This window comes from Cryptomeria japonica, chromosome 1 (genome assembly GCF_030272615.1).
Source record: "Cryptomeria japonica chromosome 1, Sugi_1.0, whole genome shotgun sequence".
Classification (NCBI taxonomy): Eukaryota; Viridiplantae; Streptophyta; class Pinopsida; order Cupressales; family Cupressaceae; genus Cryptomeria; species Cryptomeria japonica.
This window is the reverse complement of record NC_081405.1, coordinates 456939739-456956714: the sequence shown is the minus strand read 5'-3', so window position 1 is coordinate 456956714 and position 16976 is coordinate 456939739.

Sequence of the window (16976 nt, the reverse complement as noted above, 5' to 3'; positions counted from 1 at the left end):
TCCACTATGATCACCTTCAGAGTACTTATACTTTCTTTCATTGTAATCATTAGATTCACCAAGATGAAAGAACTAAATGCAAATTCAACTTTATTTACCAAAGATCCACTGTTATCAAAGTTACTTAACTCAAATGCATGTAGCTTACCAATAGTAGCATCTAAAGAAACTGGCATATTAGGTACAAACCTCAATTCATTGATTGTAGAGACTTGGATTGCATAAGCTGGTAGAAGGGTTCTTAACAACTTACTTGTTATATCCTTTTCTTCAATAGTTTCACCTACTCCTTTGATTTGATTGACAATCTCCTTTAGTCTTGTACTGTACTGAGTTACGTTCTCACCTTCATTCATCCTCATGGATTCAAGTTGTCCTCTTAGACTATCTACTTTTGCTCTTTGAACATCTTCATCTCCTCCATACACAGATATGAGCTTATCCCACATTGCCTTTACATCATTGCAACCTTCTAGGTCATTAAACTCTGAGTCGGTCAATGCAGATGTTATTTCAATCATTGCTTGAATATGTTCTTGCTGTGCCTTTATCTCTTCCATTGTCAATGGATAGGTGCTTGGTGTAACAAAATCATTCTCCAGATAGTATACAACATATTCTCCAGCTCTTGATAGGTGCAGCTTCATTCTTTTATGCCATGTAGAGAAACTTGACTTGTTCAACTTCGGTGCATCCCTCTTATACATCTTTGGATCTTTAACTCAAGTTCCTTTAAACTTTTCTTTCGGATTCCAATAGCTCTGATACCAATTGATAGTTTTGATACTTAATATAAGTACAGATCCAATAGCCAACAAGATGAGAGGGGGGGGGGGGGGTGAATCATACAAACTTAATCTTCCATAAAAACATATACTTTAGTAATATAACCAAAATTGTTAAACATGCAAACTCAAAAGCATATAAACATCATAAACCTCATAACATTGATAGTTCTGATACTTAATATAAGTACAAATCCGATAGACAACAAGATGAGAGGGGGGGGGGTGAATCATAAAAACTTAATCATCAATGAAAACATTAGATTCAACCTCAGTAACATATATCAGTCATAGAATAAAAACTATCAAACATGTAAACTCAAAAGCATATGAACAATATAAACCTCATAACACAAGATTTAACATGGAAACCCAAATAGGGAAAAACCACTGTGGGATTTCAGACCCACTAAGAAATATACTCTTCTAGAGTATGCTCGGTTAAAAGCCAATCCTATTAAAGATTACAAAACACATTGCTAGATGTGACCTGGTTAAGGGATTTCCCTCAGATCTGTTAGGATCTTCACTTTGTTAGAAGTGACTTTGTCAAAGGATTTCAAACACTCATTTAGAATGTCACCTTGTTAGAGGATTTACTTATAAGACTGTTAAGTCCACTCGGTTAAGAGATTTCCTGTTACTTTCACAAGCTAACAGTAATACAATCTATCTGCAACTTTACATCTAAAATGCTAAAGCAGATTCTTATTTGTTCAACACAATCTAGATAGAACTATTCTTGTCTATCTGCTGGGCATCAATACTCTATTATTCCAACAGGTCTTCAAGCTTCTGTGCTCGGTGATCACTATGTAGCATCCCTGTACACTTGCCCGCATACATTGTTTATCAACAATTCCTTATTTATAAACAATCATCTAACTGCTTAATCTCCTTGATCACATTTCCCATGATCAATCATAGCCATCAGATCTTCAATATTGTCCAGGTTCATTGTATCTTACGATTTGAAAAATGTTTTACCCTGCCTCGGAACTTGCACAATCATCTTGGAACTTGTGTTAGGGTAATGCGGTTCAATCTGAGCTGTAGATCTTCTTGCCGACTTTCCATTGCCTTAGATTTGTTAACAAACTTCTTCCATGGCTTGCCAATCATTGATCCGCTCCAGCTCATCAACTTCTTTCATTAAATATCACATGTAAACATTTAATGCATTATGTTATAGCTCGGCTACAACTCAATGAATACTAAACTTTACTCGGTAGGAATTCTATCTTCATTAACCGACTGCGATAACCTTAGGGTTTACCAACTAGGTTCTTTGCTTGATAACATAGTGTAGTATTAACCTTTACATTTTACAACATATGTATGATGTTAAAACAATCTAAAACATCAAGATCTCATCATTGTCTAACTCGGTAGAGTTGCCCATTGAATAACTTATCCCTTTATTCATCATATTCTTTCCTGTGTCTTTACCGACTTCTTTATAATTTTCATATCATATTTCTTAAGATATGGCAACATCATACTGAATTAGAAAATTAATTTCTTGACATCAATGACAAAATAATAATATCAAGACAGTAAAACATCTTTAATAAGTTATGTCCATAATCATCAACAACCTTCTCAATATCCTTGTTATATTGCCAACATCTCCCCCTTTGGCATTGATAGCAAAACCAATTGATTTGACCGTTAAGAATTTGGATTGTTGTGATTCTGAAATGCTAAAATGCTCCCCCCCATACATCAGACTTCTCTTTTGGTTTTCTCTCAATCTTCAGAGGTCTTCTTCTCCTGGTAGTCTTCTCCTCCTTGGGTAGGTCTTCTCCCCCTGGTAGTCTTCTCTTTTGGTTTTCTCTCAATCTTCTTAGGTCTTCTCCTCCTGGTAGTCTTCTCCCCCTTTGACAACAATGCCAAAAAGAAAAGAACTAAAACATAAGTTGTTTCTGTAAGAAGTTATTTGCTGCTGATGTGTATCAACTGAGTCTCGGTCAAAGCATTTGTTTTCAATTCCTGTTTCCGGTATCATTTTTTGTATTATCCCAATATTGTTCCAATACACTTTCAGAAAAGCATTCTTAAATTGTATCACTCCAACATCAGCTCCCTAAAAGATATTCAATAGATTAATCAAAGTGATGCTTTCACCGAACTCAGTTAGTGAGTAAGAGATAGGGGTACGACCCCTAACTTACTTCTGAGATATTCAAAAGTGTCCTTTGGTAGTGGCTTGGTGAAGATATCAGCTATTTGTTCCTTTGTGTTAACATATTCCAACACCACTTTATTTTCATGAGCTTCTTCTCTAAGATAATGATATTTGATAGATATGTGCTTTGTCTTAGAGTGCGTAACAGGGTTCTTTGAAATATTAATGGCACTAGTATTGTCACAGAATATAGTTACTGGCTCGGTAACTTTCTCATTTATACCTTCCAACAATTGTTTGATCCATGCAATGTTGGTACAATTCAGTGCTGTAGCAACATATTCAGCTTCGGCTGTTGACTAAGAAACACATCCTTGTTTCTTGCTAAGCCAACTCACTAGTCTTTCTCCTAGGAAGAAAGCTCCTCCACTTGTTCTTTTCCTGTCATCAATGTTGCCTGCCCAATCAGCATCAGTATAGACTTTCAAATCAAAATCATTTCCTTTATGATATACTAAGCCATAATCTTTAGTGCCTTTCAAGTATCTGAAACTTCTTTTGATTGCTATCATGTGTATTTCCTTAGGATTTGTAGAGAATCTTGCAACAATACCTACTGCATGTGCTATATCAGGCCTGCTGTGAACAACATATTGTAGTTTTCCAATCATGGATCGGTAGAGTGTCTCATCAACAGATGCAGATTCATCATTCTTTGATAGTTTGCAGTTTGTAGTCATAGGAGTACTTACTGGCTTTGAATCCTCCATTCCAAATTTCTTCAAGATTTCCTTTATGTATTTGGATTGAGTAATGAAAATTTCATTTTTCATTTTCAGTATCTGTAAGCCTATAAAATACTTTATCTCACCGATTAATGACATCTCAAATTCTTTGCTCATTTCATTACCAAAGTTCTTGCATAAAGAGTCATTTCCACAAAATATAACATCATCAACAAATATGGCTGAGATTAGTATTCCATTTTCATCATTCTTCATGTACATGTTGCTGTTCTCACTTGTCCTTATAAAACCAATCTTAATCAAATAAGAGTGCAGTCTTTCATACCATGCTCTAGGTGCTTGTTTCAGACCATATAAAGCTTTGTTCAATTTACATACCTAATCTTTATTATTGTCTTCAACAAATCCTTGAGGTTGTTCAATGAAAACTTCTTCTTCTAATATTCCATCCAGAAATGCAGATTTGACATCCATTTGATATACCTTGAAGTTTTTGAAAGCAGCATATGCCAGCAATGTTCTAACTCCTTCAAGTTGGGAAATAGGTGCAAAAGTCTCACCATAATCAATTCCTTCTTCTTGGGCATAACCTTTGCAAACCAATCTTGCTTTGTTCCGAATGACCTCTCCTTTCTCATTTAGCTTGTTTCTGAAGATCCACTTTGTACCGATTACATTTTTGTCCTTAGGTCTTGGGACTAGTGTCCATGTGTCATTCTTCTTGATTTGATCAATCTCTTCAGTCATAGCATTTATCCAATCTTCACTGTTGAATGCCTCTTTTACTATTCTTGGTTCAAATTCAGATATCAAACATGTGTTCTTTCTCAGTTTGTTCCTTGTCATCACTGGATCATCCTTATCTCCTATAATCTCACTTGGTGCATGATGTCTTCTGACGTATTTGGCTAATACAGGCTCGATAGGCTCTATATGATCCTCTTCATCACTCGGTAACTGGATATCTTCCTCATTTCCTTCAACAGTTATCTCGGTAGGACTTTTCGGTTGCACATAAACAAATTCATCATAGTCTTCTGGTTCTTTGGAATTCCTGTCATCAGTTCTTTCTGCAAATTCATCAATTTTTACATTTGCACTTTCTACTATTTTGTTAGATGATTTGATCAGACATTTAAATGCTTTGCTTCGAAAAGAATATCCTAGAAATGTTCCTTCTTCACTTTTCTGATCAAACTTGCCATTTCTATCATCTTTATGAACATAGCACTTGCTTCCAAAGATCTTAAAATAACTTACGTTAGGTTTCTTGCCATACTAGATTTCATAAGGTGTCTTCAAAGTACCTTTCTTCAATTGAACTCAGTTCAAGGTGTAAATAGCTGTGCTTATTGCTTCTCTCCAAAATTTTTGTGGAACCTTCTTCTCTATCATCAGTGTTCTAGCACAATCCACAATAGATCTGTTTCTTCTTTCAGCTATTCCATTCTACTGTGGAGCCCTTGGTGCAGAGACTTGTCTTTTAATACCATGATCATTGCAAAATAGGTTGAACTCATCAGATCTGAACTCTCCTCCTCTATCTGATCTAAGACATTTCAGTTGTCTTCCTGTTTCATTTTCAACTCTAGCCTTGTACCACTTAAACATTTGAAAAGCTTCTGATTTTTATTTTAAAAATATTACTGACATCATCCTTGAATAATCATCCACAAATAATATGAAATACTTATCACCATAATAACTTTGAACTTTCATAGGACCACAAAGATGAGTGTGTATAAGATCTAAAATTCCCTTAGAAGTGTAGGACTTACTTGTAAAGCTGGATCTTGTCATCTTGCCCATTTGGCATCCTCGGCACATAGCATTCTCAGGGTTTTCAGGACTCGATATACCTCTTACACTGTGCTTCTTACTTATCTTGATCAGATTATCAAAATTAACATGACAAAAACTTTTATGCCATAACCAGGTGTTATCAATCTTTGCATGCAAGCACTTGTTGTGAGTAGAGTCAAGGTGAAATGTATTACCTTTTGTTTGTGTCCCAGTAGCAGCTAACTTTCCATTTTTGTCATGAACTTTGACAATTCCTTTTTGAAATTCTATTCGGTAACCTGTGTTGTTTAGCTGTGCTACACTCAACAAATTATATTTCAAACCTTCAACCTAATAAACATCATTGCATCTTGCTTTATCAAGAAGTGTTATGGATCCTTTACCTCTTATCGGACATGGTGCATCATTACCAAATCTAAGATAGCCTCCATCATAATCTTCTAACATAACAAACTTGTGTTTATCTCTTGTCATATGATGTGAGCATCCACTATCTATAATCCAAGAATCATTAGTGTTTATGTGAGATATTAGGGCTTTTTCTTCATACCTTTCTTCATCTAATCCATCCTTGATAACCACATAAACAACTTCCTTTGTATCAGTCTCATCTGATTTATCATCTTCAGATTCCTCATCAATAATTAAGCAGGTCTTTCTATCTCTTCTTCTGAAGTCTCGGTGACCTCTGTAATGATTATCTTTTTGTCTGTCATCTCGGTAATCTCTCTTTTCAGTGAAATCTTTGTCAGGACAGTTAGAAGCCATATGTCCAATCTTATCACAATTGAAACATTTCAAGGGTAGTTTCCCCTTATACTTACCTTTGCCTCTTGGTAACCATTTAGCAAATAGTGCTTCAAACTCTTCTTGCTTTCTGATTTCTTCATACAGTTTGTGTACCTCCTCCATGTTCTTCCGAATTCTTTCACTTGCTCTACTATGATCTCCTCCAGAGTACTTATACTTTCTTTCATTCTAATCATTAGATTCATTCAGATGAAAAGAACTAAATGCAGATTCAATGTTATTTACCGATGACCCACTGTTATCAAAATTACTTAACTCAAATGCATGTAGCTTACCAATAGTAGCATCCAAGGAAACTGACATATTAGGTATAGACCTTAGTTCATTGATTGCAGAGACTCGGATTGCATAGGCAAGTAGAAGGGTTCTTAACAACTTACTTGTCACATCCTTTTCTTCAATAGTTCCTCCTACTCCCTTGATTTGATTTACAATCTCCTTTAGTCTTGTACTATACTGGGTTATGTTCTCACCTTCATTCATCCTCATAGATTCAAGTGGTCCTCTTAGACTATCAACTTTTGCTCTTTGAACATGTTCATCTCCTCCATATACAGATATGAGCTTAGTCCACATAGCCTTCACATCATTGTAGACTTCTAGATCATTAAACTTAGAATCGGTCAATGCAGATGTTATTTCAATCATTGCTTGAATGTGTTCTTGCTTTGCCTTTATCTCTTCCATAGTCAATGTATAGGTGCTCGGTGTAACAAAATCATTCTCCAGATAGTATATAGCATATTCTCCAAATCCTGATAGATGTAGCTTCATCCTTTTTTGACATGTAGAGAAACTTGACTTATTCAGCTTAGGTGCATCCCTCTTATACATCTTTGGATCTTTAACTCAAGTGCCTTTAAACTTTCTTTTCGGAGTCCAAGGCTCTGATACTAATTGATAGTTCTGATACTTAATATAAGTATAGATCTGATAGCCAACAAGATGAGAGGGGGGGGGGTGAATCATACAAACTTAATCATCAATGAAAACATCATATTCAACCTCGGTAACATATATCAGTCATAGAATAAAAAATGTCAAACATGTAAACTCAAAAGCATATGAACAATATAAACCTCATAACACCAGATTTAATGTGGAAACCCAAATAGGGAAAAACCACTTTGGGATTTCAGACCCACTAAGAAATATACTCTTCTAGAGTATGCTCGGTTAAAAGCCAATCCTGTTAAAGATTACAAAACACATTGCTAGATGTGACCCGGTTAAGGGATTTCCCTCAGATCTGTTAGGATCTTCACTTTGTTAGAAGTGACCTTGTCAAAGGATTTCAAACACTCATTTAGAATGTCACCTTGTTAGAGGATTTACTTATAAGACTGTTAAGTCCATTCGGTTAAGAGGTTTCCTATTACTTTCACAAGTTAACAGTAATACAATCTATCTGCAACTTTACATCTAAAATGCTAAAGCAGATTCTTATTTGTTCAACACAATCTAGACATAGAACTATTCTTGTCTATCTGCTAGGCATCAATACTCTGTTATTCCAATAGGTCTTCAAGCTTCTGTGCTCGGTGATCACTATGTAGCATCCCTGTGCATACACTTGCCCGCATACACTGTTTATCAACAGTTCCTTATTTATAAAGAATCATCTAACCGCTTAATCTCCTTGATCACATTTCCCATGATCAATCATAGCCATCAGATCTTCAATCTTGTCTAGGTTCATTGTATCTTACAATTTGAAAAATGTTTTACCCTGCCTCAGAACTTGCACAATCATCTTGGAACTTGTGTTAGGGTAATGCAGTTCAATCTGAGCTGTAGATCTTCTTGCCGACTTTCCATTGCCTTAGATTTGTTAACAAACTTCTTCCACGGCTTGCCAATCATTGATCCGCTCCAGCTCATCAACTTCTTTCATTAAATATCACATGTAAACATTTAATGCATTCTGTTATAGCTCGGTTACAACTCGATGAATACTAAACTTTAATCGGTAGACATTTTGTCTTCATTAACCGACTGTGATAACCTTAGGGTTTATCGACTAGGTTCCTTAGGGTTTATCGACTTGGTTCTTTGCCTGATAAAATAGTGTAGTATTAACCTTTACATTTTACAATATATGTATGATATTAAAACAATCTAAAACATCAAGATCTCATCATTGTCTGACTCGGTAGAGTTGCCCATTGAATAACTTATCCCTTTATTCATCATATTCTTTCATGTGTCTTTACTGACTTCTTTATAATCTTGATATCATATTTCTTAAGATATGGCAACATCATACTGAATTAGAAAATTAATTTCTTGACATCAATGACAAAATAATAATATCAAGACAGTAAAACATCTTTAATCGGTTATGTCCATAATCATCAACAACCTTCTCAATATCCTTGTTATATTGCCAACAAACACCAGATTTAACGTGGAAACCCAAATAGGGAAAAACCACTGTGGGATTTCAGACCCACTAAGAAATATACTCTTCTAGAGTATGCTCGGTTAAAAGAAAATCCTGTTAAACATTACAAACACGTTGCTAGATGTGACCTGGTTAAGGAATTTCCCTCAGATCTGTTAGGATCTTAACCTTGTTAGGAGTGACCTAGTTAAAGGATTTCAATCACTCAATGAGGATGTCACCTTGCTAGAGGGTTTTACAAATAAGACTGTTAAGTCCACTCGGTTAAGAGATTTTCTGTCACTTTCACAAAATAATAGTAATAAAATCTATCTGCAACTTCACATCTAAAATGCTAAAGCAGATTCTTATTTGTTCAATACAATCTAGACATAGAACTAATCTTGTCCATCTGCTGGGCTTCTATACTCTGTTATTCAAACATGTCTTCAAGCGTCAGTGCTTGGTAATCACTATGTAGCATCCCTGTGCATACACTTGCCTGCATACATTGTTTATCAACAATTCCCTATTTATAAACAATTAGATAACCGCTTAATCTCCTTGATCACATTTCCCATGATCAATCACAACCATCAGATCTTCAATCTTGTCCAGGTTCAATGCATCTTTCAATCTGAAAATGTTTTACCCTGCCTTGGAACTTGCATACCTTTCTTGGAACTTGTGCTAGGGTATTGTAGTTCAATTTGAATTGTAGATCTTCATGCCGATCTTCCATTGCCATAGATTCTTAACAAACTATATTTACGACATACCGATCATTTAATCAGTTCCAGCTCATCAGCTTCCTTCATTAAATAACACATGTAAACATTTAATGCATTCTATTACAGCTTGGTTACAACTCAGTTACAACTCGGTAAATACTAAACTTTACTTAGTAGACATTCCACCTTCATTAACCGATAGTGATAACCTTAGGGTTTACCGACTAGGTTCTTTGCTTGATAACATAGTATAGTATTAACCTTACAATTTACAACATATGTATGATGTTAAAACAATCTAAACATCATGATCTCATCATTGTCTGACTTGGTAATAGTTGCCCATTGAATACCTTATTCATCATATTCTTTCTTGTGTCTTTTACCGATATCTTTATACTCTTTAAATCATACTTCTCAAGATATGGCAACATCATACTTAGTTTAGAAAATCAATTTCTTGACATCAATGACAAAATAATAATATCAAGACAGTAAACATCCTTAATCATTTATATCCATAATCATCAACAAGCTTCTCAATATCCTTTATTGAAATGTCAACAATCCTTCATTGTCTATTATAATGCTAAATTGCCAACAGTCTTATGTATTTTAATAGCCATGGGTTTTAGTGTTTTGTACTTGACAGGTAATGGATAAACAGTGTTAGGAGGAGAAAATATTGAAGGCCAAGTGCAGATTGTGATAATACTAGATCAGTGAATCATGTTATTTATTGAGTATTTCTTGTTTTCAATGTTGTGTGATGTACCATAAGCAAACTATAAATCTAAATTCAATAAGATGCTTTGTTCAATGATGATAATTTCTATTTTCTTGCCTATGAAGAAAGACCATTTCAGACAATATCAACGGACAACAAAATAAGGAGACAATTGCTAGATTGTGGTCTAACTTGAAAAGAAAAGGTGATGGAAAATCTTATTGTCCGTGCAAAATTTGTAAGGGGTTAAAGACTAGAAGACTTCTAATCAAAACAACAATGAAACATTGTAGGTTGCATGGTCACATTGAAGGTGGACATGATTATCATCCATTGGTAACTTTTTCATTATATCGTTTTGATAATTTATATACATAATAAATTACGTGATGATGAGATTATGATCATGGTTTATTTATGTTTATCAATTTTATATAGGTCAAGCACCCCAAAGCACATGGTATGGATCAACACAACCCTGAGAATATGGTTTTCGAAGTGGACGAACATGGAGGTGTGAATATTGAAGCTGAAGATAATGATCCCATGGAAGATGACGATCATGAGCTAGAAAACACAATTGAATATGATGGTACAAATACATTGATCCATGACTCATTTAGTACTCGCGCAGTTGATCATGATGTTGAAAATGACCTTGATGTTGTTCATGATGTCCCTCTACTTGAGAAGGCATCTGAGGCCCTTTACGAAGGCTCACATGCAACTCTTCTCTCTATTGTATTGTTGTTGGTGAACTTGAAGGTTATGAATGGTTTATCCAACATAAAAATGTCACATATGTTAAGGTATGTCATATATGTCAGAATAAACTATGAATCATGCTGTACCATTAATATTCTTTATTATAACAAATTATTTTTTTTTGCTGTAGATTGATAGGTGAGTTTTTGTTACCACCATCAAATATTCTACCCCGCTCATACCGAGAATTATCTGCCGTTATGAAAGATATTGGAATGGAGTATCAAGCAATAGATGCTTGTCCCAATGATCATATTATATATCACAAACAACATGAATTTCAAACTGAATGCCTGAATGTCATATCAGTAGATATCAAATAGATCAAATAACAAAAAGGGTTCCTCGCAAGGTTCTTCTCTATATTGCCATTATTCCACGTATGCAACAATTATTCAAGTGCACTAGCTTGGCACAATTTATGGATTACCATGCACCCAATAGAAGTCGAGATGACATTATTCGAATGCCTATGGATGGTTCAACATTTATGGATATAGAGGAAAAGTGGCCACACTTTAAAGAAGAACCTCGTAATCTCAGGCTTTCATTGGCAGCAGACGATGTCAATCCATCTGGAGAGATGAGAGCTGTTTACTTAGTGTGGCCTGTTTTTGTTATCAACAATAACATTCCTCCATGGATGTCAATAAAGAGGGAGCACATAATGTTGGCAATGATTGTTCCAGGTATTTTATCATTTAAATATAGTCGTCTAAATTTAATTATAAATATTGCAGTAAAATGGTCATAATAATTATGTAACGTTTTTGTTCATTCGATTAGGTAAGTACCAAGTTAAAGATATGAATGTATATATCGAGCCTCTTATTGACGAGTTGCTGGAGTTATGGAATGGTGTCACTATGTATGACATCTCTAGACCAATAATACAAAGACAATTTATATTCCATGCGATGCTTCTATGGACAATACACGCTGCCCCAAGGCTAACACATTTTTGTGGTATGTTATAGTGTTTAAGTTGTGCATGAACATTATAATTCAAAAAATTATCATATTTAATCTAATTATACATTATCTTGTAGGTCTTCAAACAAAGGGAAAATTTGCATGTCCTGTTTGTGGTCCAAATATGAAATCTCGTCATTCAAAAAGTTTACGAAAGCAGGTGTTTGATGAGTATAGGCACTTTCTCCACAAAAATCATAAGTATCGAAATACTGAAAAACATCTTTTCAATGGGAAAGAAGAGAATACATCAAAGCCATGAAGAATGACACCTCACCTGTGGAAGTTGGAATATAATAGAATTAATCATCAAGGTAATGCCATTCCTTCTATTGGTTTGTCATAAAACATCTTTTCTATTTTGTTTTGTTTACTGATGATGTGATTGATGATCATGAAGGTCATGAAGGAATAAATGATCACCTTCCTAAGGGACTAAAAAGTTATCCCCGACAATTTAGTAGGTTGCCCTACTACAAGAAGTTACAAATTATTCATTTGTTTGATAGTATGCATATTGGAAAGAATATAACAGAGACAGTATGTAAAATATTGGACGGAAGGCATGACAAAGAAAAAATTGTCAAAATATGTAGTGACATTTAGGATTCCAATCATGAAATGATAAATGTCATTCAATTAAATAGCCATGGAGACCAGATTAATATTTCCTTGGTTATTAACGGACTAGCAAAGCAATGCTATAAAAGAAGTCATACGAAAAATTCGATTTCCCACAGGATTTGCTGTGAACATAAACAATCTCATATCAAAGAAAAGTGAATTTGGGCCAGGGATGAAAATGCATGATTGGCATACCTTCATTAAGGTAATTCATGCTCTTGTGTTTTTAGTATGTATTTAAGTACTGCACGTATGTGTACTTTTCATTATGTTACAAAAAAATGAAAAGATAATTTTATAATTGTTGCAGTACGTTCTACCTCTATCTCTCCCAGACAACTTCGACAATAATGTCAAGCAAGTCATATATGATCTTGGAAAATACATGAGGTAAGTAGTGATATTTGTTTAGTTCGTTGTATAGATATTATATTTGTGATTTGTTTTACTTGTTATGTAATATATTTTTTTGCGTCTTGAATACCTTGTAGGTGATTGTCATGTAAAGAAATCCACAAAGATGATATAAAATATTGGAAGAGAAAAATTCCTCATTTAATGTGTGAAATGCAAAAGTGTCTACCTCCAACTTTTTTCAATGCACAAGAACACTACCTCATACACCAAGTTGACGAGATTGAATTGTGTAGACATATACACACTAGGTCAATGTGGATGGTTGAGAGGCACTTGAAATTTTTGAAGGCTTTGGTTCGACAAAGAGCACATCCTGAGGGTTCTATGGTGGAGGGATATATGGTATACTAGAGTATGGTGTACATTTCTGAATATCTTCCTAAGTTTGCAGCAAAGATCCACATGGATTGCATTTGGGATCCCAACACCATTAACAAATTCGAAGGGGAGTACTTGACGGGGAAAGGTAGATTGAGGAAAGTGAGAGGTAATTATAAGATGTTATTGTAGTTAATTAATTCTTAATCTTCAAAATAAATCGATTGTAAGATGTCTACTTATTTTTTGTACAGTTGGTTGAGAGTGGGATGCACTACATTTGTATATTGCAAACAATCTTGATTGGATGATGGTATGGATTGAATGTTGTCAACATTATGGAGACACGTTAACATGTGAAGGTGTGGCTTCATTGGTTAAAGAAGCACATCGTAATGGAGATTCCAATGTTATGCAAAGGGAAATTGATTTAGCATATGTTTTAAGAGATAAACAGGTACGTATAAATTTATTAATCACCCATATGTTTATCAACTCACAATGCAATAAATTTTACATGTTTGACATATCGCAAGTCAAACACCACAACGCTATGTGCTGCAATGGTCATAAATTTCGCATAAAAAAGTTGGATGACACGAAGAAAACTTGTGATTCTGGCATCACTGCAGTCTTTGAGGTGACAAATATTTCATCGAGAAATGACATACATCCTCAATAGTCTCAAAATTGATACTATGACATTTTGGATGATATACTTGAGTGTGACTTTAATTCCTTCAAATTAGTTTTGTTCATCGTCAAATGGTACAGGATACGATTGAATAAAAATGATCCTGATAGAACTGTTATTGAACATGATAATGGTTTTATAATGCTAAATACAAGGTCATTTGAACTAGTTGGGGATGAGCCCTATGTTCTTCCAAGCCAATGTGAGCAAGTATTTTACTCAGAGGTTCCACATAAACCAAGTTGGTCATTTGTTGTTAGACATGATCCAAGAGGAAGGCCGATAAAGTATAATGTGATGGAAGAAGAAGATACCGAAGAAGAAGCAGAAGATGAAGTGGATGATGATCACGATCGACAGTTTCTCAATGATGATGAAGAAGAACAACAAGAAGAAGAATATGATGATGATGATGATGGTGATGGTGATGGTGATGGTGATGGTGATGGTGATGGTGATGGTGATGATGGTGATGATGATGGCGAAGACGTTGATGATGATGATGATGACGATGACGATGACGACGATGACGACGACAACGATGATGACGACGACAACGACGACGATGACGACGACGACGATGATGATGATGATGATGATGATGATGATGATGAAGATGTTGGCGATGATGACCTTGATGTTCATGATGATGAAGAATGAAATGTATGAGGTATGCGATTAGTATATTATCTATTTAATATTGACTTCTTGATAGAATTTTTGTTACATAATTAATTCTTTATGTTTTGAATTCTAATGCCATTACATAATTAATTCATGATGCACCTTTTAATATGGAGATGGAGATAGGGAGTGTGACTATTTATGTGACAATTTTTAAACTGTGTTTATTTATAGAAATTGGATTATTTATTAGCTATGTGATGGATGTTGATTTAAAATACATATGTGATGGATCATATGTTTATGATGATGCATGTGACATTTTTTGAACTTTGTGTTTATTTATAGAACATGGATTGTTTATTACCTATGTGATGGATGGTGATTTATGATACATATGTGATGGATTACATGTTTATGATGATACATGATATGTGATCCTAATTGTGATGCTTAGTTACATATATGATGACACATCATGTGATGCTTTTGATGCTTATGATACGTATGTATTTATTGTTTATCAACTTACAAATGTAGTAATGCTTATGATGCTCAATTGATGGTGTTGATTTCAGGTATAGTCCCTGTGTGATGCTGTCACCCTTGGTGGGAATAGGTCATTGACTACAGATATCATCAACCATTTAGTTGAGGATCCTTCATAGTATACATAAAGTAAAGGTAAGGAATTAAAAAATTTACAATGATTTTGATGACAACATCTTTTTATTATTTAATACTCTTTTTGTCTACAAAGTTCATGTTGTTCATGTTGTGTACTATGTAATTTTTAGCTAACATAAGATAATTGAATTACATTGTACAGGACCCTAAACCCCTTTGATGAGGATCCTGCACAGTCTCATGGATGGACAAGTATAACTAGTCAATACACCCTATAGAAATAGTTTATTTTTTTTAAATTACTTGGAAAACAAACTTCCTCAGTTTTTCAAACTTTGACATTAGCAACAAATCTAATACAGTTATCAACACTTGAGGCCCCGGTTGGACTTATTCCAATTTTCATCCCAAAATCAACTTTAGGGATGACTTCTTCATCAACATTACCCTCATTTGCAAAATTTCTCTCTCATTACCAATTAACTCTCTGATTTCATGGAGTGCAGGTACCCCCAAATAGGTATTTGTCAGATCTGTCTTTGTCTAGTGAGGAAAATGCAGTAATAGAAAATGAAAGTGACACATGTAGTAGGTCTACAATAGGGAGATCAACAAGAGGTCAAAAGATTAGAAGAAAATTCAATAAACACATGAAATTTTTCCTTGCTCAAGGGGGGTCATGTTCTTATGATGATGAGACCAAAGATGACTTTGAGGTGCCACTGAGGTACAAACATCTACAAAAACAATGGGTGCCCAAGAAACTTCCTCCAATAAACACTGATTTTTGTGTTAACGATAGGATATATCGCATAACACCTTCGTCGTTACATGGTTTAGGCTTATTTTCCATGGACGACATAAAGGTCTGTTACAATAGAGTTGCAGAATTGATGGAGTTTGTTGGACCTTGTTACAATTACAATCATTGGATGCAGATTGTTAAATATAAAAAAAGTATGCGTAGGTATGCACTGTCAGCAAATTATATACAACAGAAAGATAATGATCAAAGTAAACAAGTGGCTGTATACATTGATGGTCAGCCAAAAGCAATAGGGAATATTGCAGGTTTTATAAATAGTACACAACCTAGGTCAACTAATAAACAACCCAATTGCATATTTGAGGCACGTGTGGGAAATCGTGTATTCATATGTGCAATAAAATCAGTAAGTGCAGGCGAAGAGCTTCTAATCGATTATAGTTTGAATCGTATAGATACATATCATGGGGGTGGTACGTACTATATACCATTTAAATTAACCAACCTTCAATTAATGAATCCAATATGCCATTTTATTATAATTTTTTTTTGCTAAGTCTATTGGTTTAATTTCGCTAACGTTTTTTATATTTTTTCTTTGTCACAGGCCGACATGGATCCATCACATATCGCAGACAAAGATGTAGCTTGCGACACTTCTACCAAGCAGGTAAACCTCATTGTAATTGTACAAATTAGATAGAAGCAAACTCTTACATTATTATGTTCTTTTTTAAAGTGATTTATACTAATTTTGTAATTGTTAATGATATTCTTGACACAGACGGATGTTCGGGGAAAGGGAAAGGGAGTTGCAGTACTTGAGCACCTTTCTAGGAATGTGTAATCATTAGGGTTAAGTGATGATGACCCTGAAGATCCCACAGACCTTGTGAAATTCTTTAAAATGCCTCTTATAAAAATTAGAAAAGAGATTGTTGCTTTGGCAGCCGTGCATCCTATCATTGATGAGATATGAGAGGGTGGAATTATTGATTCGGATAGCAGAAAACTTGCAAGTAAGCAGTAATGAAAGCTTTAATTATAACAAAAGTT